The sequence below is a fragment of the Lithobates pipiens genome, unplaced genomic scaffold (assembly GCF_037356315.1).
Source record: "Lithobates pipiens isolate NorthernLeopardFrog02 unplaced genomic scaffold, aLitPip1_a1.2 Scaffold_8, whole genome shotgun sequence".
Lineage (NCBI taxonomy): Eukaryota > Metazoa > Chordata > Amphibia > Anura > Ranidae > Lithobates > Lithobates pipiens.
The window spans coordinates 266161244-266188161 of NW_027507903.1; the positions used below are offsets into that span (position 1 = coordinate 266161244).

Below are 26918 nucleotides of genomic sequence, written 5' to 3' on the forward strand. Positions count from 1 at the left end.
TAACACAATCATAGAGAACAGGAAGTTATTGGCTCACATGAAGGCCTCTTGACCCCTTTAGGGAAATAGAGCCTTGACTGATGGGGGCATGACCAGGGCGGGTCAAAGTGACCGAGGGGTCTCTAAGGATTGGTTGGGAAGTGGATTGGGCTGGGCCTGAGCTTGATAAAAGTGTTGCTCCCAGGAATTCCGGATCCTTCTGGAAGCGTGGTTTGGGGCAAGGGTTAAAAGGCGGTTATACAGATACTTTACAGTTTATGGTACCTGGGCTCATTGCAGCACAGCAGTCAAGATTTTGTGCAAAATCAACAGCTATTTTTTTGTAGTTATTGAACAAATATGACAAAGCACTTTCAATTGTATATTTAATAGACCAAAACAAAGCAAAGAGACATTTATTGCAAGGCAGGGGTGCCCAACCTTTTCAAGAGCGAGGGCCACTTAAGCAACTTGGTAACCAGTCGCGGGCTACAATGAGTGGAGTGGGCGGATGACAGGTCATGGTTACTTTAGGCCCTCCGATCCGATACACCCAGATGGAAGGGGGCGAACCCCCTTCTATTTTTTTTTTTATCAGATATTTAGGACCAGATTGGAGGCAGGCGGGAGTAAACAGACAAAAGTCTGTTTACATCTGCCACTTGGTAGAGGTGAATTGAGGGTCCGATTGGGTAGGGCCGATCGTGTGAAAAGGGCCTAAACTGCTTTCACACTGATGATTACCCACACTGCGGGTGCAGGGTATTGCTGTGGGTTAACTGAACTTTGCCATAGACTCTTCCTGTGGCAAAAGCCGGCACTGTACAGGAAGCATTGGCTTATGGGCTCTGCTCTGCAGCTGTTTTCTTCCTCTACCACCAGCTTCATTCACAACACTGATGCTGTGGTATGACGGGTCGGAAACCTGCGATCTGGGCTTGCTAACCCGCCATTCCACAGCAGGAGGTTCACAGGCCACATCAAAGTGCTCCCCGGGCCACTGGTTGGCCACCCCTGTTGTAAGGGATTTAACTACACTTGGAGGAACGCATGTGAAATTCTTCAATTAAGTATTTAGTAAACACTCAATTGACTTTAATCCAAGTTCAATGCATGCTGTGCGGAATAAACACACAGACTACCTCACAGGGTTAATAAGAAGGCAATTGAAGAGAACTTTCTAAATCCTGTGCTGTGTAACTTCCGCTTTCTCTGCCTTACGCCATAACTTTGAAATTGAAGAGAACTTTCTAAATCCTGTGCCGTGTAACTTCCGCTTTCTCTGCCTTACGCCATAACTTTGAAATTGAAGAGAACTTTCTAAATCCTGTGCCGTGTAACTTCCGCTTTCTCTGCCTTACGCCATAACTTTAATGTTCAAACTTCAAAAGGCACTTTCTGAATCCGATTGTTGGTGATAAGACATGTCTTAGTACAGGCATTATTTTTCTTCTAAGTTTTCACCTTAGATTTTTCTGTAAAAGGTGAACTTACCCTTTACGTGTTCTGTGAATTTTGACTGGTACTTACCATAAATATGACCCTGTTGCAAGTTTAAAAAGCATTCAGAAAGAAATAAGCAAAACCTGTGTCAATTGCTCTATATTTGTGGGGCTGGCAAAAAAACAAAAAAGTTTTATGCAATTAAAGAAATGTTAAAAACAAAAACCCTTCACTGGCTATTAAAGTGGTTGTAAACCCTTACAAACCACTTTGACCTACAGGTAAGCCTAGATTAAGGCTTACCTGTAGGTTCAAGAAATATTTCCTAAACCTACACGGCTTAGGAGATATTTGCTAAAAGACGGTGACATTCGCCGTAGACAGTGGCACGCAGGCGCACTATCACCGTTAGCAGCATGCCACTGCTAACGGGGATATGCGGTTAGTGGCAGCTCCCGTGCGCATGCGCGGGAGTAACGTCATCGCTGCTCCAGTGCTGTGAGTGGCTGGAGCAGCGATACTCGGAAGAAGATGGATGCTCCGGACTACAGGGGACAGTGGTGACTTCGCTGGCTCCTGTGTCAGGTAAGTGACACATAATGGGCTACTATGCGATGCATAGTAGTCCATTATGCTTTACCTTTGCAGGGAGACAAAGAGGAAGTAAACCCATCAGGGTTTACTTCCTCTTTAACTTTCAGAAATTAAAAAAAGACAAACTGTACAAATCTCTCAACATGCAGAGAGAGGTAACCTGTTCAAACCTCAGGTTTTCCAGGAGCTGATGATTCCGTGGCCAAGCCAATACTGGGTAAAAAATTTAGAGGGTCAGTCCTAAGCTGCGCTGAAACAACTAATCGGCATAATCGATCATCAAAATAATTGTCAACTATTTTCCTAATCAATTAGTTGGTCAGCCGATTAGTTGGCCTGCAAACAGAATGCATTATTTGTTTACATATCAGGAAATTCAGTGCAACACAGAACTCAGTACACTGTTCATACAGGTCAGTATCCACACTGCAGCACACATGCAGCTCAGTACACTATTCATATATGTCATATATGTCAGTATACACAGTGGAGCACATTTACAGCTCAGTACACCGTTCATACATGTCAGTAAGTACCTGAGAACTTGTGAATGTGTGAGGAGCAACACCTCATGGGACATGTAGTCCTTGGCATGAAGGAGGAAGTGAGCGTTTCTAAAGGCAGTGGCAATCAGTATTATACTTTGCGGCTTATGAGCACCCTGAAGGCAGGAGGAGCCAGTAACGGCAACGGGGGACCAGAAGAGGTGGAGCGGGGCTGCTCTGTGCAAAACCATTACACAGAGCAGGGGAGTGTGACAAAATTATAAAAAAAAAAACTAACACGTTTACCTTAACTTTAATCACTTGCCAGACGCGCAACGTACATGTATTGCGGCAAAGTGGCTCTATTGCGTTTAATGACATACCTGTACGTCATTTCAGAGACCTGATCACATGCTGATTGGACAGAGGGGGAGCCAATCAGCAGGTCCCCTGCCCGCCACCCGCAATGGTTCCCGAGAGAGGCAGAATGGTGGTCTACCCATTTACACAAGGCAGATTGCGGTTCTGACAGGGGAGAAGTTGGAGATCTTGCGTTTCTGCTATGCAGGAACATCGATACCTCTCTTCACCCAGTCAGAAAAACCCCCACACAGTAAGCACTCCCAGGGAACACATTTAACCCTTTGATCGCCATAGATATTACCCCTTTCCCTGTCAGTGTCAGTACAGTGACAGTGCATTTTTTATAGTACTGATCACTGTATTAATGTCACTGGTCCCCAAAAAGTGTCCCTTAGTGTCAGATTCGTCCACCACAAAAAAAATAAAAATAAATAAAATCGCTGATCACCACCATTACTAGAAAAAAAAAAAAAATTTATTGGATGTGTTTTATAGCAAGTAAAAAATATTTGTTTTTTTCAAAATTGTCACTCTTGTTGTTTAAAGAGCAAAAAATAAAATCCGCAGAGGTGATCATAAGGAAAAAAAAAAGGACATCAATGTTATTTGGGTACAGTGTCGCACAACCACACAATAGTCAGTTAAAGTAATGCAGTGCCTTATCGCAAAAACTGGCCTTACATTTTTTTAAATATGTTTATATCTTTTCATGTGACAACACTGAGAATAAAAAAATAAGAGCAAAGAACAAAGGAAAGCACACCACTCCAGGCAAAATCAGGTGCAGGTTGGATTTCAGGTGCAGACTTCAGCTCACCACCGTGGAAAACTAAAAAGACAAGAATTGGTCGCACACTGGAACTCCAAATTAAAAATAGATGTCATCTTTATTGTCAAAAGGGTCAGGCAGATACAGGCAATGGAAATAACGCTTTGCTACAAAGTAGTAGTATAACTGTATAACTGTAAGATTGTATAACTGTAAAATTGCTGTCCCCTCAAAACAATTCAACACACAGCCATTCTTGTCTAAACCGCTGACAACAAATGTGAGTACTCTCCTAAGTGAAAATGTCCAAATTGTTCCCAATTAGCCACCCCCCCGATGTCATCCTACTCGTTAGTGTTAAAAAGTGTGAATGGGGAGCAGGTGTGGTAAATTAGGTGTTATTGCTCTTACTCTTTCATATTGGTTACTGGAAGTTCAACATAGCACCTCATTGCAAAGAACTCTGAGGATCTGAAAAGAAATTGTTGCTCTACATAAAGATGGCCTATGCTATAAGAAGATTTCCAGGTCCTTGAAACTGAGCTGCAGCACGGTGGCCAAGACCATACAGCAGATTAACAGGACAGGTTCCACTCAGAACAGGCCTCGCCATGTTCGACCATGCTGCCAGCATTGTTGCAGAGGTTGTTGGGGTGGGGAGTCAGCCTGTCAGTGCTCAGACCATACTCCACACTCTGCATCAAATTGGTCTGCATGGCTGTCGTCCCAGAAGGAAGCCTCTTCTAAAGAGAATGCACGAGTCCACAAACAGTTTGCTGAAGACAAGCAGACTAAGGACATGGATTACTGGAACTATGTCCTGTGGTCTAATGAGACCAAGATAAACTTATTTGGTTCATATGGTGTCAAGCATATGTGGTGGTGGGAGGAGTACAAATACAAGTGTCTTGTCTACAGTCAAGCATGGTGGTGTCATGGTCTGAGACTGCATAAGTGCTGGGCAGTATTCCAACATGATAATAATTCCAAATGCACCTCCAAGACAACCAGTGCCTTGCTAAAGAAGCTGAGGGTAAAGGTTAAGGACTGGCCAAGCATTTCTCCAGCCCTAAACTCTATTGAGCATCTGTGAGGCATCCTCAAATGGAAGGTGGAGGAGGGCAAGGTCTCTAACATCCACCAGCTCCATGATGTCGTCATGGAGGAGTGAAAAAGGACTCCAGTGGCAAGCTGTGAAGCTCTGGTGAACTCCATGCCCAAGAGGGTTAAGGCAGTGCTGGAAAATGGTGGTCACACAAAACATTGACACTTTGAGCCCAATTTGGACATTTTCACTTAGGGGTGTACTCACGTTTGTTGCCAGCGGTTTAGACATTAAAGTGGTTGTAAACCCTTACAAACCACTTTGACCTACAGGTAAGCCTAGATTAAGGCTTACCTGTAGGTCCAAGAAATGTCTCCTAAACCTATACGGTTTAGGAGATATTTGCCCGAAAACAGGCACCGCTGTCTACGGCGCATGCGCCGTAGACAGCGGCGCGCAGGCACACTGAGCGCAGCATTCTCAACGACGGAGCTGCCGTGCGTGTCGGCTCCCGTGCGCATGCGCGGGAGTGACGTCATCGCGGCTTCGCCCGAATGACAGCGGCGGAGCTGCGAGACCCCACCAAGAAGATGGATGCGGCGGACTACAGGGGACAGCGGCGACATCGCTGGCTCCTGTGTCAGGTAAGTGACACATAATGGGCTACTATGCGATGCATAGTAGTCCATTATGCTTTGCCTTTGCAGGGAATGAAAGATGAAGTAAACTCATCAGGGTTTACTTCCTCTTTAATGGCTGTGTTGAGTTATTTTGAGGGGACAGCAAATTTACACTGTTATACAAGCTGTACACTCACTACTTTACATTGTAGTAAAGTGCCATTTCTTCAGTGTTGTCACATGAAAAGATATAATAAAATATTTACAAAAATGTGAGGCGCGTACTCACTTTTCTGAGATACCGTATATATTTTTTAATTTATTATTACTTTCACTGTTTCACGGTATAAACTAACCCCTTATAGTAGTATTTGTCTGCTGTTTTTATACTGGAAAGGGCTCTTTTTTTTTTTTTTACCCCATCATAAGTGACAAAAAAAGGATGCTTCTGCTACTAAATGTCTTATGCTGGCCATATACGAATATTCATATGTAAATTCTTTGTACATTTGATGAATGGACAAATGATGAACATTTTTGAAGGACAAATGTGTTTATGTATGGCCAGCATAAGTGGCAGCAGGCGCAGGTAGTATGTATCAAGCTACCTGCCTAGGATAAGGGAGTCTGGCATGCGTAATATTGTATCACAGTCCTGTCTGAAAATCTACAAAACAGCATTTTAGGCTTTTTTAAATTTGAGTCCGATGATATGGGCCAGATTCAACCTCAAATAGTACGAGGGTTCTTCATAAAGTGCGGAAAACTTTTGAAGACCCCCATAAATCTTCTCTCGGTTATTTTCAGAGTATATAGATATTCAAGAAGAAATTATTTAGTTTTTTTAAAACTTTACATATCAACTAAATTATACACCAATTTTGTTTTTAAGTTTTTAATAGAATAATTGGCCAACGAATGGATTATAAAAAAAAATAAAAAATCATTGTAAGTTGCAACCCTTGATACAACATCATCAACATATAAACCTCTTTCGTGTAAAGATGAGAAAATATGAAAAGCTGAAAAAGTTTTCAATAAATATAGTCTGTGTGGTAGAAATAGTGGAACTCTATGGGTTTCTAACCTCGAGCTCTGAAATGATACATGTTGCCTAAATTGTAATTCTAATCATAGCAGTGACCACAGAGTCTATTCTGACTGCAGCTCCTGTACAGCTTTAAACCGCAGATGCAATTCTGTCTTTGGAACATTTGACAACAGAAAACAGACAACTTATTGCTATTACATGATCAGCCTACCCCTGCTTGCCATAAGCTTGTGAATTATTTATGAGCAAATAACTAGATTCAAAGCTGAAACTATACTTTTTTACATCTCAAAGTAAGGCATGCTGGAGGCAATTTACAAACCTCAGGGAAAACAGCAACTGAAATGCCCATAGCAACCAGTTGGGTTTCACCTTTAATTTTCTCTGCAAACAAAACATGGAAACTGGCAACACAGTGGAACACTTCCCAACTTGTAAGACTAGGCATCCTACTTTGCCAAAGTTCCCTTTCCCTTTTTTATACTTCCCAAACTTTAAAAGTGATTGCAAAGTCTCTTTATAAAAAAAAAAAAAAAAAAAATAACAAACATGTTATACTTGCCTTCTCTGCTGCAGTGGATTTGCAGCCAAGGTGCTCCTCTTAAGGCGAGCAGAAAATTCTGGATAGCCGCACTCCAAATGAAACTGCTTGTGCCTTTATTAGATCAGGATCACACTGTACATGTCACAGCAAAGTAATACAGAACCAAAGCTAAGCTATGAGTAAGCACCACATTTAGTGTGAAACGCGTTAGCTGTTTTTGGTTCTGTATTACTTTGCTGTGACATGTACAGTGTGATCCTGATGTTCTAATAAAGGCACAAGAAATTTCATTTGGAGTGCAGCTGTTCAGAATTTTCTACTCACCTTGATTTGCTATATGCATTATCCGGCACCTGGGGCTCTTCATTTCCTGGAGGAAAAAACTTTTTTGTTTCAGTAGACCTACCTGGAGCAATGGTAACCCCATCTCTTTATGCAGATCCTCTTCTCAGGTTCCCTTTTGCTGCTCCTGGCCCCTCCCTCCTGTCGAGTGCCTCCACAGCAAGCAGCTTGCAATGGGGGCACCTGAGTAGAGTCAGCTTTCTGTGTCGATTCAGACACGGAACTGTGGCCTGGCTCCTCTCTCTCCTGATTGGCTAACTTTGATTGACAGCAGCGGGAGCCAATGGCACCACTGCTGTGCCTCAGGAGGGAGAGTCTGATGGCCGAGACACTCGTGGACATCACTGGCCAGAGATGGGGCTAAGGTAAGTATTAGGGGGCTGTTGCATTAAGATAAAAAAAATTCTGACATTACAACCCCTTAAGGCCCCTTTCACACTGCCGCGACTTAAAAGTAGCACGATTATGCGGCTGGGATTTTTACGCAATTTCAGGGAACACCTATGTAAACTTGAGGTCTATGGACCTCAACTAACGTGAAAATCAGACCAAAGTAGTACAGAGACTACTTTGAAGTTGCACAGATATGAATGGTTATCACTGGGTTCAATTAATCATGCGATTCAGATGCCCAAAGTCACAGCAAAAGTTGCACAAGTGTGAAAGGGGTCTTAATGTGATTTACATACTATACATTTCCTTCTGCCATACCTCTACTAAAGATTTTGCCATATGTATGCAGTATCATTTCCATCTTCTGTCAACAGAAATAATAAAGTCTCCATCGTGCCATGTTGATGCAAGTATTTTTTTTTTTTTCCCCACATGCACTGCAGCACCATTAGGGCAGCCCAACATATCCTTACTGTGCAGGACTGTAGAGTACAAGGGACTGACAAAATGTAGTAAGGTGGAACTGGCAAAAAAAAAAAAAAAAGTCTCATGCGCTCACCCATGCATGAGTACCAGAGTTTGGCAGTGCTGGTGGTAGCTCTAAACACTCAAGCAAATGAAGAGTGATGGTTTTATGTGAGACCCCACTGGGTCTCACATAAAAACTAACAGAGGAATTGTTCTTACTATCAAAAGCAACAATATTTATTACCTTACGCTGTATTGTATTAAAGAAAGACAATACATGAGTGGCAGCCATTGAGAATGGAGCTTTTTTTTCTGATTAGGATTAGACACATTTTGGAGATACAATTCACACATTCTATGTGCTTGGTACGGTTATTGGTGATGAAAATGGATGAAAATATCAATATACAAATTTGGCTCAGAGTTTAGGGAATATTGTGACACGAAGTAGCATTTTCCAAACTTTTGACATCCTCAGAGAAGCCCTAAATTAGAACCCAGTTCTACTTCCATGAAGGCTGACCTTTGTCTTGCTCATGTCCATACCCTACCCCTTACAGTAGAATTCCAAGTCTAATTTAATTTGTTTGCCATCTTGGCCCAAACTATTACGAGTTAAATTAAACATGGAATGCTCCTTTAAATTCCCCCTGTACCTTTACCCCTTAATTCGCCCATCATGGCAAATACTTTATATTTGTGGGTAACGGGAAACACAATTCTCTTCCCTTTGTACAGCCAGTTTGTTTTAACCTGACACCCCTTACCTGCACACCAGCTGAACTACCTCTTTAAAGTGAAGGTAAAAAAAAAACTGCAGTATGCAGCCCCCCAATACATACCTGAGCCTGATCTCGATACAGCCATGTGCACGAGAATTGCAGCCATCCTGGCTCTCTGCCTTCTCAGTGGCTGAGACAAAGCAGCAGAAGCTATTGGCTCCCACTGCTGTCACTCACAACCAGTGAGCTGGGCTCAGGAACAAGCATGCACGAGTGCCCCCCATAGCAAGCACTCAGTGGGGGGGACAAGCCAGCAGTGTCAGTGGGGGACCTGAGAAGAGGAGGATCAGTGCTGCTTTGTGCAAAACCATTGCACAGAGCAGAAACGTAGAACATGTTTTTATATATATATAAAAAAAAAAAATTGGAGCCTTTAGTATCACTTTAATTATACACAGTCACGTTGCTTTTTAAATGTTATTTGATTATTAATAGCTGTGAGTAAATTTTATTGAGTTTACAGATCAAATCTGAAACACAATCTGTGTACGTCCAGAATTATATTCATTTACAAAAAGTGTTCTGCTTGGGCTGCTTTTCATTAGAAAATGACTCTCCCTAATACATACTAAATATCACATAACCCATCAAGTGTCATTTATGTGGTGACCCAAGCGCTCATAATTGCAGCACAAGGAAGCAGCCAGTGTAAGCAGACAATAGAACTCTTGTATAGCATCACATCCTTTGGTTGATTTGTATACTGAAAGGCTTAGGTAAAAGCCAAAATTCCCTGGCCAGTCTGTAGATCACTCTGCAGAATCTAAACATTCCGGGAGGAAACGCCCAGTAGATGTGATATGACGGACTCTACAACGGTCACGTCACAATCTTGGCCTGAATTCATGCGCACCATTCCAGTTTCCTTGTAGTTAAGAAAATAAAACACTGATACAGGTTTCCTTGACATCACATTGAGCTCCCTGACCACGTCAGCTGCGATGATGATGATGAATGACCATGTTGACAAACTAATCTAGCAGATAAAAGGAACACAAAGCTAACAAAAGTGAAAACTTGCGAATTGAAATGATTTAGAACAGGTGTTTTCTGGAAACTTACATGTTCTCTGTCAACACTTATAGAAAATACATGTGAGAAGCATGTGCTAGAAACACCCCAACACATGCACAAGACAACTTCCCATCACCCTTTCGTTGCCAAAGCTGGTTTGTCTTTTTATGCAGACTTTTGGCCTGAAGATTAGTTAAAATAAGTTTTCTGAAAGCAGAGACTAGGAAAAGAAAAATGGTGGTAGTTGCAAATTGTCACACGATAAATAAAAGTAATCAGTTTATTGCAACCGATGGCCCTAGAATTACTGCATTCACCCTGGTGTGTCTGACAATACTGAATATGTGTAGCGCAATTATACATTAGCGCATCCAATGGGCATCTTTACAGTTGTATGTAGGTGCACATGGGGGAGATGAGCTTTCCAAATTTAAGGTTTTCTTATTATTTACCTTTTATTTTATAATTTAACTGTATTGCGATCACATAGTAGGGGTTTCATTGTAATGGTAATGGGGGGGGGGGGGGCTTGGGTAGGTGGTTGGCAAGGGGGTGCCACATTAACACACCAATGGAGATGATTGGGCGGTGAATAACTTCCACAAGAAAACTGACAATGGGCTAAAGAAATATACATACCTGTATAAACAGTATCTCACAAAAGTGAGTACACCACTCACATTTTGTAAATATTTTAAAATATCTTTTCATGTGACAACACTGAAGAAATTACACTTTTCTACAATGTAAAGTAGTGAGTGTACAGCTTCTATAACAATGTAAATTTGATGTACCCTCCAAATAACTGGACACAGACATTAATGCCTTGCGCTCTTCCACCTTCCATTTGAGGATACCCCACAGATGCTCAGTAGGGTTTAGGTCCGGATGCTTAGCCAGTCCATCACCTTTACCCTCAGCTTCTTTAGCATGGCAGTGGTCGTCTTGGATGTGTTTGGGGTCGTTATGTTGGAATATTGCCCTGTGGCCTAGTCTCCGAAGGGGGGGGGGGGGGGGGATCATGCTCTGCTTCAGTATGTCACAGTACATGTTGGCATTCACGGTTCCCTCAATGAACTGTAGCTCCCCAGTGGCAGCAGCACTCATGCAGCCCCAGACCATGACACTCCCACCACCATGCTTGTGTGTAGGCAAGACACACTTGTCTTTGTACTCCTTACTTGGTTGCCACCACACATGCTTGACACCATCTGAACCAAATAAATTGATCTTGGTCTCATCAGATCACAGGACATGGTTCCAGTAATCCATGTCCTTACTCTGCATGTCTTCAGCAAACTGTTTGCTGGCTTTTTTGTGCATCATCTTTAGAAGAGGCTTCCTTCTGGGAAGACAGTCATGCAGATCAATTTGATGCAGTGTGTGGCGTATGGTCTTAGCACTGACAGGCTGACCCCCCACCCCTTCAACCTCTGCAGCAATGCTGGCAACACTCATATGTCTGTCTATTTTCCAAAGACAACCTCTGGATATGGCGTTGAATATGTGCACTCAACTTTTGTTGACCATGGCGAGGCCTGTTCTGAGTGGAACCTGTCCTGTTAAACCACTGTATGGTGTTGGCCACCATGCTGCAGCTTAGTTTCAGGGTGTTAGCAAACTTCTTACAGACTAGGCCATCTTTATGTAGAGCAACAATTCTTTTTTTTTCAGATCTTCAGAGAGTTCTTTGCCATGAGGTGCCATGTTGAACTTCCAGTGACCAGTATGAGAGAGTGAGAGCGATTAAAACTAAATTTTATGCACCTTTTCCCCATTCACACCTGAGACCTTGAAAAAAAAAAAAAAAATAAGAGACACAAGTCCATCAAATCCAACCTGTGTGTGTTTTTATGTTAATAGTTTATTGAATACCTCTGTATGTTGAGGTCATTTAGGTGCCCATTTAATAGCTTTTTGAAATTATCGATGCTCCCCGCTGAAATCACTACTTGCCGCTCTTACAGTAAAGAACCTTCTACACAGTTTACAGTTAAACCGATTTTCTTCTAATTTTAGTGAATGGCCAAGTGTCTTATTAAATTCCCTTGTGCGGAAAAGTTTTATTTTCTGTGCAAGTTTACCATACTGGTGACCTGTGGGGTCACCAGTACAGCATTTTTACATTGGAGTTAAGCCACCCAGGACACCTTTATTTAATATGCTCTTAAAACACTCCCATTTTTCCTCTGTTTTTTCTACCCAGGATTTTGTCCCATTTAACATCTTCTAGCGAGGAGCGCAGCTTAGGGAAAGTTGGCTCTTTTGAAATGGAGTATCTGTATTACACTTGTGCTTCCTATTTGTGTGATTTATGCTGAAACAAATTGACCTGTGGTTGCAGTTTCCTAAATTGCCCCGTATTTCCACATCCGCGATCAGGTCGGTATTGTTAGTAATCAGTAGGTCTAGTAACGCATTGTTTCTTGTTGGTGCATTCACCATCTGACCCATGAAATTGTCCTGCAAGACATTTAGTTAATGGCGAGCCTTCGTAGAATGCACGGTTCCTGCCTCCCAGTCCATGTCTGGATAATTAAAATCCCCATTTTAAATGACACTTCCCATCCTTGCCGCCATTCCAAACTGTGATAGGAGGTCTGCCTCCCCCTCCTCCCTCTGGTTATAGCTTACTCCCAGTATTACTTTCCTCCCTTTGAAGTTCTACCCATAGGGATTCCATCTCCTCCCCTGCGCCATTATTGATGTCATCCCTTATATTCACTTCATTGCACATCATTCTTGATATACAGGCATAGCCCACCCCCTTTTTTTACCCTCCCGATCTCTGCGATATAGGGAATACTCTTGAATGGTTGCCAGCCAATCATGAGTGCTGTTAAACAAAGTCTCTGAGTGTCCCACAAAATTGAAATCCTTCTCGTACAACAGCAGCTCTAGTACTTCCATCTTATCAGCCAGACTTCTGGCAATAGTGAACAAGCCTTCTAATTTTGTCTTGAGGCTGGAATAGGGATTTGTTAATTTACTTACCTCAGGTTTAGTTACTCTAGTCACCCTACCACTAATGCCCCCAATACTACCCTCTGAAATTTGTTCCAAGCTGGCCATCTCTACATCTAGAGCTTCCCCCTCCGCCTAGTTTAAAAGGCCCTCTAACTTTTTGGCCATCATCTCTCCCAGCTGAGCTGCAACCTCCCCATCTAGGTGCAGTCCATCCATGCTAAAGAAACGGTAAACGACAGAGAAGTCACGCCAGGTCTCCAGGTATCCGAACCCCTCCTTTCTACACCAGCTCCTCAGCCACTTGTTTACTTCCCTAATCTCCCTCTGCCTTTCTGGTGTGGCTCGAGGTACAGGTAGTATTTCTGAGAATACTACCTTTGGAGGTCCTATTGCTCAATTTAGCTCCTAAAGGCCCTAAAATCATTTTTAGGACACTCCATCTTCCTCTGACTTTGTGATTGGTGCCAATGTGCACCATGACAGCTGGATCTTCCCCAGCACCTCCCAGTAATATGTCCACCAGATCTGTGGCATGCCAAACCCGAGAGCCTGGTAAACATACAGTTCAGCACTTCAGGTCTTTATGACAGATTGCCCTCTCTGTTGCAACAATGGAGTCCCCTACCACCAGAATTTGTCTTTCCTTACCCTCGGCTTTACCCCTGCCTTCACTGGAAGAGTTTCTCCCCTGGCAGTTAGGGACGTCACTCTGCTCCAGAAATGCTGGCCCATGACTGGTTTCCCCAATATCACGCAACAGGGCGTACTTACTCGGATTTTCCAGCCTGGGATTGGCCTTCCTAACACTTTCCTCTCTACCCTTCCCGAGGGTCACCCATCTACTCTGCTCTGGTGTTTTACGGTCTAGTACAATTTCTGATACATTTGATACATAACTTATGTGATAATGTAAAAGAAAAAAAAATGAAGTTGGTGGTGTTCAGCTATCTTTTATACTTTATTTTTAATTTTTTTATAGGCTGTTTAAACAAAAAAAGAGCTTGGTTATGTAATTGTTATGCACACAATCGCAAACTAAGTAAACATAGCTTTAAAGTGGTAAAGAAATACAAATCACTAATAAGAAAGGTTGCACACGTACAATTGCACACAAAATATTAAGAGTTCTGCATCAATTCTTTCGTGTCTGGTTCTCTTTGGAAAATAAATGGGTAGCATGACTGAAATCAGTTTATGTGCAATCCAAGTTGTCGGAGGCCGTGACAGAGCAAACAAATGAACCTTTATTCTTGGGATGACTGGTTGCAGTGCAGCACTAATACTGACAGACATGTGGAAATTAGCCCAATGGTACGACAGGCAGAGACTTATACCAGTACTTTGCACACACTCATCTAGGGAAACACAACTGATGTTAAAAGACAGTGCTTTAAAAGGTGGTTCTTACTGCAGTCTGTGTCTCTGCTAAAGTGAAGGGAAATCCAAATGTCACATGAATGGGGCAGACGACAAAAAAAAAAAAAAACACAAAACCGAGGTTTTAACACTTCCTCATGCTAATATGTTGGCACAAGAAAAAAAATTAAAAATTCCCCCACCACACACATTGTAAGGGTTAATTGCTTGTTAAGTCTAGGGGTTCAGGGATAAGGAGTAATACTCACCTTACACCTGTAGGCTCACTTCATCAGTTCTACCGCTCCCACAAAGCCTCCCCTTTAAGATGCTTCAGGCCAAGGTCACAAGCCTTCCACCTCCATGTACAGTGTAGATTTAACAACCTTGCATTGTACATGATGCAGAGGGACCGCCCAGAACATCTGGCACTGTCCTCTTTTCCCAGAGCAGGGGTTTAAGTGTCACTAATCTACATCCTTACTTTCCAAAAACAATCCATATATTTACAACTCAATGGACCTGAAATCTATTTGTCATTACATTTTTCTTACAACTAAAAGTCCCTAGTACATTTCCAGAGCAAGAAAGAGAGGGTGGCTACATTCCTACATACACAGTGGGACCATAGAGAACATAGCCACCCTCTAACAAAAAAAAAGAAATTGGAGATTTGGAGGAGGCCGAGAGCAACAGAAGGGATTTTTTTAAAATACATGCTTGAACAGAATGTTTTATTGTTTTTAAAACAGAGTTTAGTTTCACTTTAAGGTAGGTATTCCTGCTCAAGGTCCCCCAGGCCTAACAGACATTTAATCCTTGCAGAGTAGGGGATCACTGCATGTTTTTTCTGTCACCATCCCAGAGGTTGGCTTTAATCATAATGCAATATGTTTGCCTTAAAGTGGTAAAGTGTGAAGGGTCAAGGTTTTTTATCTTCATGCTTTCATCCTATGCATGAAGGTAAAAAACCTTTACACCCCATTCACACCTGAGCGTTTTGTAGCTTGACGCCTGAAGCTACAAAACGCTGGAGGGAAAAAAAATCCATTATTCTCAATGGAGATGGTTCACATCTCCACTCCAAGTCGCCTGAAGCCCTACGCCTGAAGCTCAAAACAAGTTCCGGACCCTTTTTTGTTGCGCGAATCGGGCTGATTTGGGCGTTTTTCTTCTTTTAACATTGGTGACTTTTTGCCCTGCACAAATTCGCGGCAAAACGCGGTAAAAAACGCCGCAAAAAACGCTTGAAAACGCTACGCTCAAGTGTGAATGCAGCCTTAGTGTGCAGCAGCCCCCCCCATTACTTACCTGAGCCCCATTTCAATCCAGCAATGTGTATAAGAGCAGCGGCTTTCCCAAGTCTTTTCCTCTTCATTGGATGAGACAGAAGCAGGAGCCATTGGCTAACGCTGCTGTCAGTCACAGGCAGTGAGCCAATGAGGAGAGAGCAGGGACGGGTCAGAGTTGCACGCCGTGTCTGAATGGACACACAGAGCAGCAGTTTTGGAGCCCCCATAGCTAGCTGCTTGCTATGGGGGCAATTGGCAGGAGGAAGGGGCCAGGAGCGCCGGCGGGGGACCCAAGAGGAAGGGGCTGCTCTCACAAAACCACTGCACAGAGCAGATAACTATTACATGATTGTTATTTTTTTAAACAAAAAAATTGCCTTTAACCACTTCAGCCCTGGAAGGATTTACACACGTAATGAGCAGGCCATTTTTTGCAATTGTCGCTTAAACGGACAAATGCACAGTCATGCATCGCTGCACACAAATAAAATTGATGTCCTTTTTAGAGCTTTCGTTTGGTGGTATTTGATCACCTCTGTAGTTTTTATTTTTTGTGCTATAAACAAAATAACCTTTAATTTTGAAAAAATAAAAACTATATTTAACTTTTTCTTATAATAAATATTAAAAAAAAAAACTAAATTTCTTCATCAGTTTAGGCCAATATGTATTCTGCTACAAATTTTTGCTAAAAAAAAAATGTAAGAATAAAAATCGCAATAAGCGTATATTGCACAAAAGTTCTAGCGTCTACAAAATAGGGGATAAATTTATGCCATTTTTGAATATATATTTTTTTAACTAGTAAAGCGATTTTTAGTGGGACTGCGACATTGCGGCGGACAGATCAGACACTTCTTTGGGACCAGTGACATTTATACAGTGATCAGTGCTATAAAAATGCAGTCAGGGAAGGGGTTAACACTAGTTGGTGATCAAGGGGTTAAATGTGTTCCCTGGGAGTGTTTCTAACTGTGGGGGGGGAAGAGGACTGACTGGGAGTACAGAGAGATTGCTGTTCCTGGTCCCTAGGAACAGACGATCACACTGTACTCCCCTGACAGAACAGGAATCTGCTTTGTTTACATAGGCAGACTCCCGTTCAGTCTCTCTGTGGAGCAATTGCAGGTGGCCGGCAAACATCGTGGCTGCCGGCCACGCACATCAGCTCTGGTGCCGTGCACACGCTCACCTTATCCATTACACGAATCGTCACAATGGTATGGCACTTCGTGCAATAGAGCCACCCTGCTGCAGTACAACTGAGGTGGCTGTTTGGTAAGTGGTTAATAGCATAAGGAAATGATTGCGGATGTCTGCACTTCCAATAATCCCTTTTATCAAAGCTTCATATAACAAGTAGTTGACAGATGGAGAAGGGGACAACGAGGTTGGCGCGTTTTGCGCAATTGTTAGCGGTTAGACATTACGACTAAGCTGGGCTAGCACCTAACTAGTGCGCGTGGAGATTAACTAGATTAACTCATTCACCTGGAGCGCCTTTTTTTACTTCATTGATGCCTTTAATATCACTTTAAAAAGACATGCAGTTTATTGTGTCATTCTCAGAACATCAAGTTATTGCTTTGCTTTTTTTTCTATAATACAAACTGAAGCAATATTTCTCCTCATAGGTCACTACATAAAATTACGTTTTCATATTCATCCACATTTTTCAATTCATTTAACTTTCCAGTTTTCTGATCAACTTAAATTCAAACGGCCATCTATTATCCCATTAGCACTTTCTTTACTAGGAACTCTGTGCCAACCAGCCTTACAGAGCAAGAGATCCTTGCACAATCCTGTATTTTATCCATGAGCTGATCCCCATATATCTGTTGGTAAGAGCGCATCCCTTTTGTGCTGGAGCAAAATGTATGCAAGGTGTTACAATGCCTGCATTTCATTACAAAGGTCACGCTTTATTATGGAAGAAAAAAAAAAACAACAGCGTTTGAGTCTGCTTAGAATTAAGCCTTCCGTGCCTGTCACTGCAATGACTGATGAGAAGAAAATCACCCTGGCTGGAGCCCACCGTTACTTGGGTAAGAATAGATAATGTAGCGACTCTTGTTCTCTTGCTGCTCTGAAAAGCAAGGCTGCGGTATAAGCGCTGTAAAACAAACATATGTTCCTACACCAGAACTCTCTCTCTCTCATTTCCCAGCATAAAGACATAAAAAGAAAGAACTTCTAATTGTAATGGAATGGTAAAATAAATGAGCCATTTCAGAACATATTAGAAAGGAAACTAATATATTTATTTCCTCTTCCATTCTGCTTCTCCAGACTATAACTGCAAGGCATATGCCAAAGTAACAGCAGCCAACTGACAAAAGATGGCAATATTTTTTTAGCAGGGTCATATATTTTAGACGTACTGAACTGGTGACTAGTAGGCTTATTCAACAAGAGACACCATATAAATCTGAAAAGTGCCAGAACCCACAGACACTAATCAGTTTTCAATATACTGCTTCAGATAAAAATCGATCTAAACCAGGGGTGCCCAACCTTTTGAAAAGCGACTTGGTAACCAGTTGGGGGCCACAATGAGCAGATGACAGTTCGCTTTGCATACGCAGAGTGGATGCAGGACACAGACACAGTCCATAAAATGGCTCCATCTTATCAAATGGATGGAAGGGGACGGATCCACTTTCCATTTTTTTTAGCAGATCGGATTAGAAGGAGGCAGGTATAAACGGACACAAGTCTGTTTACATCTGCCACTCTATAGAGGTGAATGGAGGGTACGATTGGGTCAGACAGATCATGTTAAAGGGGCCTAAGGCTACTTTTACACTGATCGCCTGTGGTGTACCCGCACCTGCGACTTTCCTGCAGGTTAGCTGTACTTTGCCATAGAATTCCATCATATCTTGCAGGTGTGGTGCACTTTCTGAAAGTGGATCAAACCTGCAGGTAAAACCAGAAGTCTATGGCTCAGTGCAGGTAAGCCACAGTTACACTGCGCTACACCTGCAGCTCAGTTTACAAAGCAGCCCAATAACCACTGCAGAACAGACATGTCCATGATGTTAGTAATAAACTTGCTGTCTCAGGCAGAGTGCTTTTGGTATCACTCCACCTATGACAGGAGCCGGTGTTACACAGGAAGCATAGGCTTATGTGGCTCTGCTCCGCAGCTGCTTGCTTCCTCTACCACTGGCTTCATTCACAACACTGATGCTCTGGAATGATGGCTAGAAAACCTGCAATCTGGGCTTGCCAACCTGCCACCCCAGAGCAAGAAGCAGGAGGTCACGGGCCACATCAGAGGGCTCAGTGGGCCACATGTGGCCCCCAGGCCACTGGTTGGGCACCCCTGATCTAAACTAACTGGATGACATTTAGATGCTCACCTAAAATGGAGAGTAGATATTGATATACTTTATTCATTATAGTTTGCAGAACTACTGCTTACTGTGGCCCACACATTTATAAATACTGGATTCCAGCATGCGTTGTCCTACTTAAAGTGGTTGTAAAGTCTGAAGGTTTTTTTTTTACACCTTAATGCATTCTCTATATTAGGGTAGAAGAAAAAAAAAGCAACCTTTTGTCAGCCCACCACCAAATATTTACCTGAGCGTGATCTTGATCCAGTGCTGTGCCCAAGACCAGTGGCACTCTCTTACTCTCATTCCTTACTAGACTCAGTGAGAGCAACAGGAGCCATTGGCTCCTGCTGCCATCAATCAAATCCAGTAAGGCGGGAGAGGGAGTTGGAGCTGAACTGGACTCTGTGTGTCAAACGACACAAGAGCATGGCTCTCAATTGAGCCGACACATGTGCCACCATAGAAATCGGCTTCCTGTGATGGCAAACACAGAAGAGGAGGAGCGGAGAGCACCAGTGATGGACCCAAGAAGAAGAGTATTGGTGCTGCTCTGTGCAAAACTATTGCACAAAGCAGGGAAGTATGATATGTTTGCTAGTAAAAATAAAAACCTTTACTTTACATAAACACTTTAAAGCAGAACTAAAGTCTGAAATGAAAAAAAATAAAATAAAAATGCAAGGCACTTTATTGCAGAAGAAACACATGCCTTCACTTCTGCAATAAAATAAATCTACCTGCCTGCTCGCACGCATGCAGCTTAGTTTACATTCCAGGACAGTACTTGTATGCCAACTGTGTACAAGGATAACTGAACTCATGCACATGCGAAAGCAACGTCATTCCTCGCTGGCCAATCAAAATAGTTGAATACCGGCACCCAGAATAAGCCAGGGAGAAGATGCTGGTGCCAGCAAGGGACCTTGTGACAGACAGTTGGAGCATAAATATTGAGGACTTTAATTCTGGTTTAACAAAGCTTGGAGGGAAGATGGTCATGTGACTGACAGGTCACGCACCAGGCTCTTCTACCATCTTTTTTTTCCCGTTGCCTTCAATAGTGTCCATTGCTGCGTTTTAGAAACGTGTGGCGTTTTTATACAAAATTTCCCCCTTTTTATGCTTTTTTTTCCATCTCAGTGCTGCCAGTCTCCAGCCTCTTTCAGCCACTTAATTTCAACATGCACACTCTCTAAAATCAAATGAGTGCCCATCATTGCTAAGGACTGGTTCAATTATGGCAAAAAAAAAAAGCACCATGACTGGAAAGTGTGCTGGCATGGTCACTTATCTCAATTAGTTGCTACCCCATAACAGAATTTCTGCACAGGGATCTTTATAGGAAGATACCCAACTATTTTAATGTAAGCTGTATATTTAAAAATACTATGAAATTACATATTTATATTAAAAATGTATCTAGAGTCAAAACATTATTTTAGTTTTGGACAAAATGAATGCCTGCCTCTGTGTGCTATGGTTTCCTCCCACACTCCAAAAGACATGCTGGTAGGTTAATTGGCCCTAGTATGATTATGTATGGATTTGATTAAGGAAGCTTAAGCTGGCCCTAGTTAATGCTATTTTCTGGTTGCAGGAAAGAAAGTTGCTCAATTCCCCCCATCAACACAGTCAGTGTAGATGGGGGAATGCCAACAGCGAAGCTATTGTGTTCTCCCAGCTGGGGGGGCACAGGGAGTGATCCTTGTCAGGAGAACACTGATTATTGCATGCAAAAATCCAGTACAACTGGGTAAAATTAGCCCTGTTCATACCCGTTTCAAATCTCAGCCGGTCTGGCTATGGCCATTATGCATATTTTTTGTTCAACCAGTAAGGGTGCAGGGTGAATAGGGCCGCCCCCCCAGCCATGTTTTCGGCCCCTTTCAGGACACCGGAGGGGCTGTTTTTTTGAAGCACCAATTAGAATCAGAGGCTCTAATAGACTTCAATATAACCCCCCCCCCCCCCAGGGGTGTTACAACAGCAAATCAATATTCCCTTCCTCGCTGTCAGAATACAATGATCAGTGTTTCCAGCTATACCAGCCTAATTTCGACCAATGCATGGCCAGATTTAGACAGTATTGAGGGTAGGGACTGATGTGAATTTTTATATAGATAGATAGATAGATAGATAGATAGATAGAGTCAGCACTATTTAAAAAAAAAAATACAATAATAAAAAAAAAAAAATCTAAATTTTTGCCTTTAGTAAGACTTCAAAATGACATGGTCACATTAAAACAAATGCTAAATAAGCGGTAGAAGAGATATAATGTTCACCTTTCTAGCAGTCTGCGTCTCCTTTTATCAATTTCAGCAACGCAGCTTTCAAAGACGTTTTGGCATCCAGCACCTCAGGGTGTGTCAGATGGCAAAGAGTCATATTGGGGCTGTAGTGCTACAACAGAGGAAAGGTAGGAGGCATGGGCTACCAGAAAGGTGAATATAAAAAGTCATCAATGTGTGACCAGCGGTCTCTATGCAGCAGTCTGAAATGCTCTCATGCTATGCCACAGAGCTCTGCAAAGAGCTGAGATTCATCAGGGGGCAGGTCAGAATGATGCTGAAATGATGCTGAAAGGTTATGGCTTATATCCAGATAGCACCAGTCCTCTCTGCAAGTTGCTGTTGGGCCAGAGGATTTAGCATTTTAGTGTAATTACACGACCTACTACAGTATGACTCCTGCTCAGTATTCAATGTATCTGCATCATTTTTTTAACGCAATTTTTTTTTACCTTTATATTAAAAAGGAAAAAAAAAATTGTCCTAAACAATATTTACAAAATAAAATAAAAGAACATGTTGTGTGTATAACTGGTTAAAATGTTCCAAAAAGTGACTTCACTGGAGATGAGAAAAAAAATAAAAATAAAAAAAGGATGACTTCCAAGACCTAGAATTAGTAGAGGAAGAATGTTTGCTTTCTCATGACACAACAGAAACTTCCTTTTTATGGCAAATGATCCCCAATACATCCAGTATCTAGTCTCCATAGAAACGCGGCATTTTTTTTTTTATTTTTTTTTATACAAGGGACAATTTCTATAGGGACAACGAAACTCAGAAAGACCAGGGAAGCTCAGGACAAATTCTTTTTCCATAACTGCACAAGCAGGAGGTAATAACTCCTTGTTTAGGATGTCACTGCTTTCTCACAGATAGCTCATGAATACTTGTCATTTCCTTGCTGAATGAGCAGAATTCATTGCACAGCAAGTTGGAGGGACAAAATACAAGGCTCATTCGTAACCCAACAGACAAACAAAAGACAAGCTAAATTTCAAAGTGACAGTACAAGAAAAGGAAGGAACAAAACCCTGAGTTTAGTGGCACACCGAGAACTGGTAATGGCTGTTCAAACAAGGAAACTGTGCCCTGTCCCACACTAAACATCCTTTTCTGATGGGAAACCACCAAGCACAAGCCACGTGAGCTTAATTATCACTCATCAACTGTCGCAATGCTAACATTAGAATGGATAAATCGCTGCAAAGGCTGCAATCAACTTTTGAAGGTTAAAAGCAACAATACACACGCACCAAAAAAAAAAAAAAAAAAAAAAAGCCAAATCTTCATTGAGAGTTAAAAAGGCATTGGAAAAAAAATACAAAGGTTGCAAATGGCCATGCCTTTTAGTAGACACTGGCTGGAACTATAGCTTTAAAAAAATAGCCTTCTGCCTCTTTAGGCACTAATAATTTACGGTTCTACTGTAAACCTAAATGGAATAACTGCTGGTAATTTTACTGAAAGAATATTGATGCAAAATGCGTCCAAACTTTCACCTAATCGGATCTGATTATAACATAAATTATGAGAAGCTATACCAGCAATCTTACGAAAAATAAAAAACTTTAAACTTTTCAGTTTAACTGAATGGTAGCACGACATACCTGTAAAATAATCATAGGACACATCTTTATTGGGCAACAGCTAAAAAAACTGACTTAAAAGAGACCTGTACTAAAATAAATAAAAGAAATATAGCGGTTGACCTCCTATCTTATGGTCAAAACCTATATATCTTGGATATTGACTTATAAAAAGCTGGGCAGTATACTAAAAGCCAAAATTACATTTCGAAAAGATATGGAACCCCTGGGTTGAATTCAGTGCTGGTACTTGAAATCATAGCCTATATGCTTTAAAGAGGAGTGCCACCTGAAAAAAAAAAAATATTAAAAGTCAGCAGCTACAAATACTGCAGCTGCTGACTTTTAATAAATGGACACCTACCTTTTCCAGGGTCCATCAATGTTGGCAGCAGATGACGAGCAATCGCTTGTCTCTCGGCTGCCCCCGCCACCATCCTCTGTCAGGGAACCGGGAAGTGAAGTGTTGCGGCTTCACTGCCCAGGTCCCTACTGCGCATGCGCGAGTCACGCTGCGCGTCTTCACTGGTCCCCGCTGTGTCCTGGGAACTGTGTGTTTCCCAGAACACAATGGGGGGGGGGGGGCAGGGCATCTGTGGCTAGCTATTCCCAGAAGTGGGTGCAGATACCTGGATTATACAGGTATCTCCACCCCTCTCCCCCCTGAAAGGTGCCAATTGTGGCACCGGAGGGGGAGAGGGTTCCGATGAGTGGAACTTCCACTTGAGGGTGGAGGTCCGCTTTAAGGCCTTATTTCTTTCCGGCGGTAAAGTGCATGTCCTTTTTCACCTTCCTGTTCTTTCTTCCCTGCTTTTAATCTTTTAATCTGGCCCATCTTGCTTCTTGCCTTGGTTTCTTTCATGTGAACACCATGCTTCCATTCAATGTGATTACAGCTAGTTCACTTGCCTTAGCAAACCATCCAATAAATCTTTATGACTATATTGTCTAAAGTTATATTTGGTTGTTGTCACAACCTTGCCTCTATTTGAATTATACAAAATCGGAATAAAAAAAAAAAAGAGTTTTAACTGAAGACCACCTAATAAGAATATCAGTAGCCTTGCTCTGTCAGACTACACTACTTGTTTAGTTACTGTTCCAGAACAAGGCAAAGTCAGGAAAAATACCAAAATTTCACAGTACACATTTCCTTTAAAGTTCTTGCATGTGCTAAGGTTCATAGTCGTAAGTATGACCACTACCACTTTTGCCGTGTTCAGTAAACAATTACACTTTCGAAAGTACACTGTAAGATCTATTAATTCTCCCATCCTTGTTAAATATCATGGATGGAGGAATCTCCCCTGCTGACACCTCTGGCTGTCAAAATACCTGAACCGCAGCTGCATCCAATAGGATGCAACCACTATTCATTGCACAATTGTCTGCCTAGCTCTATCGATTATTAGACTAAGGGAGGTAAGTTAGGAGGGCGCTTCAAATTGTGAATACAAACACCAGCTGCCAAACCAACATATGAAAAAGTCATCAGGAACTGTCCAAAATGTGCTTCACTTTGGGGCATCCCAATACTTTCTACGCCACCACTGCAAACACAATTTTTAACATCAGCACCATATAAAAGAGTTAACTCTCAGGCAATAACCAAAGGACCTTACTTTTATGAACTGTAGAAAAATGGCATGTCACTGCACATGCCCTATAAATGATCACAATTAGAAGAACCAAAATAGGCATGCTTCAAAATCAGCCTAAAATTATCATTTTTATACACATTACATTCATTTTCTAAAAGTGAAGGTTTCAGGCCACTTACACAAACCTGCATTACTTCAAAGACACAGATATTTCATATTCAATCACCTTTAAAGAAATTTGATTAAATGAGCTGACAGACTTTGAAAACATTCTTCCTTCTGGGTGGCAACAAAGGGCCCCATTGAAGCAAGCAATTTAACTGATCTGAACACTGATAGTGATGATCAAGCTGGGCAGAAGTCAACTTGACAGGGATAACCAGCGCATCTATCCATTAGCAATGCCCTTTACCATATTAAAAACATTTTCCACTGTGCTGGACGACCGCACTGCAAGTAAACATTAAATGTTTCCTTTTCTATAAAAGTAGAGTCTTTCACTTCATCCATCCACACATTGGGGCCAGTAACTACAGCAGGCCCAGGTTGTCTGGTAGAGATCAAGGATAAACAAATGTCTATCTATGGCTGACTCTAGTTTATACATGTTTAACTTATAGCGCTCTAAAGATATTCTTAGATAGGTCTGTTTTTTTAAGATTACTATTCAACACTATAAAAGAAACTCAGATTTTAATATTGACTGGCGAAGCTAGTCCAGGATCCTATGGGAAAAAAAATAAAAGTGCACTAAAAAGGCAAATGCCCCTAAAAGACACTTTGGCAATAAAACGATAATACTTAAACGTATGTAAAAAGTCAAAACTTTTTTTTTTTTTGTTTGTTTTTTGGATAGAGTGGGAAAGGAAAAAACTTTTGTCAGGTTTTCATTGCTGTCTGTGTCCCAGCTGGAGGGACTTATATTCACTGTCTATCCAGTTGATTATTATGTCTGGTACAGAAAGTAATGCAAGATCCAAAATGTTTTAGATGTCAAGGAGGTGAGGGAAATCTTCCAATGGGTAAATCTGTTCTAGTACAAGCTGTCGGAGGATATACCCCCTTGTGTTGAGATCTCCACTGCGGTGGGAAGGAAGTGAGGGGAAAACATCATGACAGGACAAAAAAAAAAAAAAGTACCTTTTTTTGGATTTATATACACCGAAATCCTGCTAAATTACTTTATATATGAATTAGAACTTTTTCATTAGTTCAAGACATTTGAGTTTTAAGAATTCCATAAAATATATTTAAGAAAAAAAAAATGTTGCTGAGAATGTGCAGGGCACCCAGTTTAAACAGGAATGTAAAAAAGCAAATTAATATAAATAGGTACCCCTGTAGAACACGGTATATAGAAATAAACAAATCATAAAATAAACTTGGCGTATTTGCAGTATTTACCTCGGAATGCATTTATTTTTAAACCTCTAAACAAATTGAAATAGGGTCCTATATCTTATCATGATCTGGACATTCCACACTCCAGACAGCTCACAGAATCTGAATTATCTCAGCACCAAAACTGACATTACCTTTGAATGTTGAAAGCATATCTTTGGTAAAAGAGTAGGAAAATAGCAGATTGGAAACAGGCAGTATTTTGTATTTATTTTTCTCACTTAAAAGGAAGTTTATTTCCTGAGCTGGAAATTCCACCTTGTGAACACACTTCAAGAAAATACTTCTTATGGATCTTGTAACTTGTATGGTGGAAATATGAAGCCTTTTTTAAGCGCTGAAAACAATGGCAGGAAAAGGTTTTTGACACTTGTTTAGGGTTTAGTTAAGAAAATAGAATTTTATTATAATTAAATGCCAAAAATACTTACATGAGAAAAGTTAGAGCTTGGAGTCATTGCACTTTGGCAATTTTTGTCATAGTGATACACAGACCATATTGGACTAGCCACTGCCCCAACTACAAGGTCCTACCGAGCTGCCTACAGCATGCTCCCCAAATCTCAATTTATTCGTTGACATGGTATATGCCTGTCAAACACTCTTGATAATGGATAGGGTACTCCTTAAAGCATTATTACATGTGGTATTCTAACTGGCCTTTAGCATATTTTTAAAGCCCCAAAGAAAAACAGCATGCAAGAGCATGGAGTGCTAATTGTAGGTACAATATACAGAAAAACCCACAAAGGCAAGAAGTGATGTGAATGATTCAATGATTAAGCTTAACCCCTTGGTGTCAAGCGTAAGTAAATACGTGCCCCTACTGGACTGAGATTTTTCCTGTGGTGTTGCGTATCTCCCTGCAATGAGCTCCCAGCGCAGAGACCAGGGACCGTACTAGCGATCAGGACCCAGAACTACCAATTCTGTTTACAATTTATCTTATTATTTTCAATTTAAGACAAAATATACAAAAAATAAATTAAACATTTGTAGAATTGGGTATTGTGGTAAATTAACAAAAAACAGTCAATATATTAGAGGTACATCTACATCGATCAGTATTTTTCCGTCTTTGTTACACCCATTACTTCCCCTTTAGACCTTGAGACCATATAAGCTATAGGTTCACAATTTAAACATTAAGCCAACACTATTTCTTAGGACCAGATTTTACGT

At 41.5% G+C, this 26918-nt stretch overlaps 1 protein-coding gene across 1 annotated transcript in view; it reads right to left on the reverse strand.

Moving 5' to 3' along the window:
• The window catches only part of TMTC2 (transmembrane O-mannosyltransferase targeting cadherins 2), a 401081-nt gene that overhangs the window by 284150 nt on the left and 90013 nt on the right, over positions 1–26918 (reverse strand). The gene's annotated exons all lie outside the window — the stretch shown is intronic.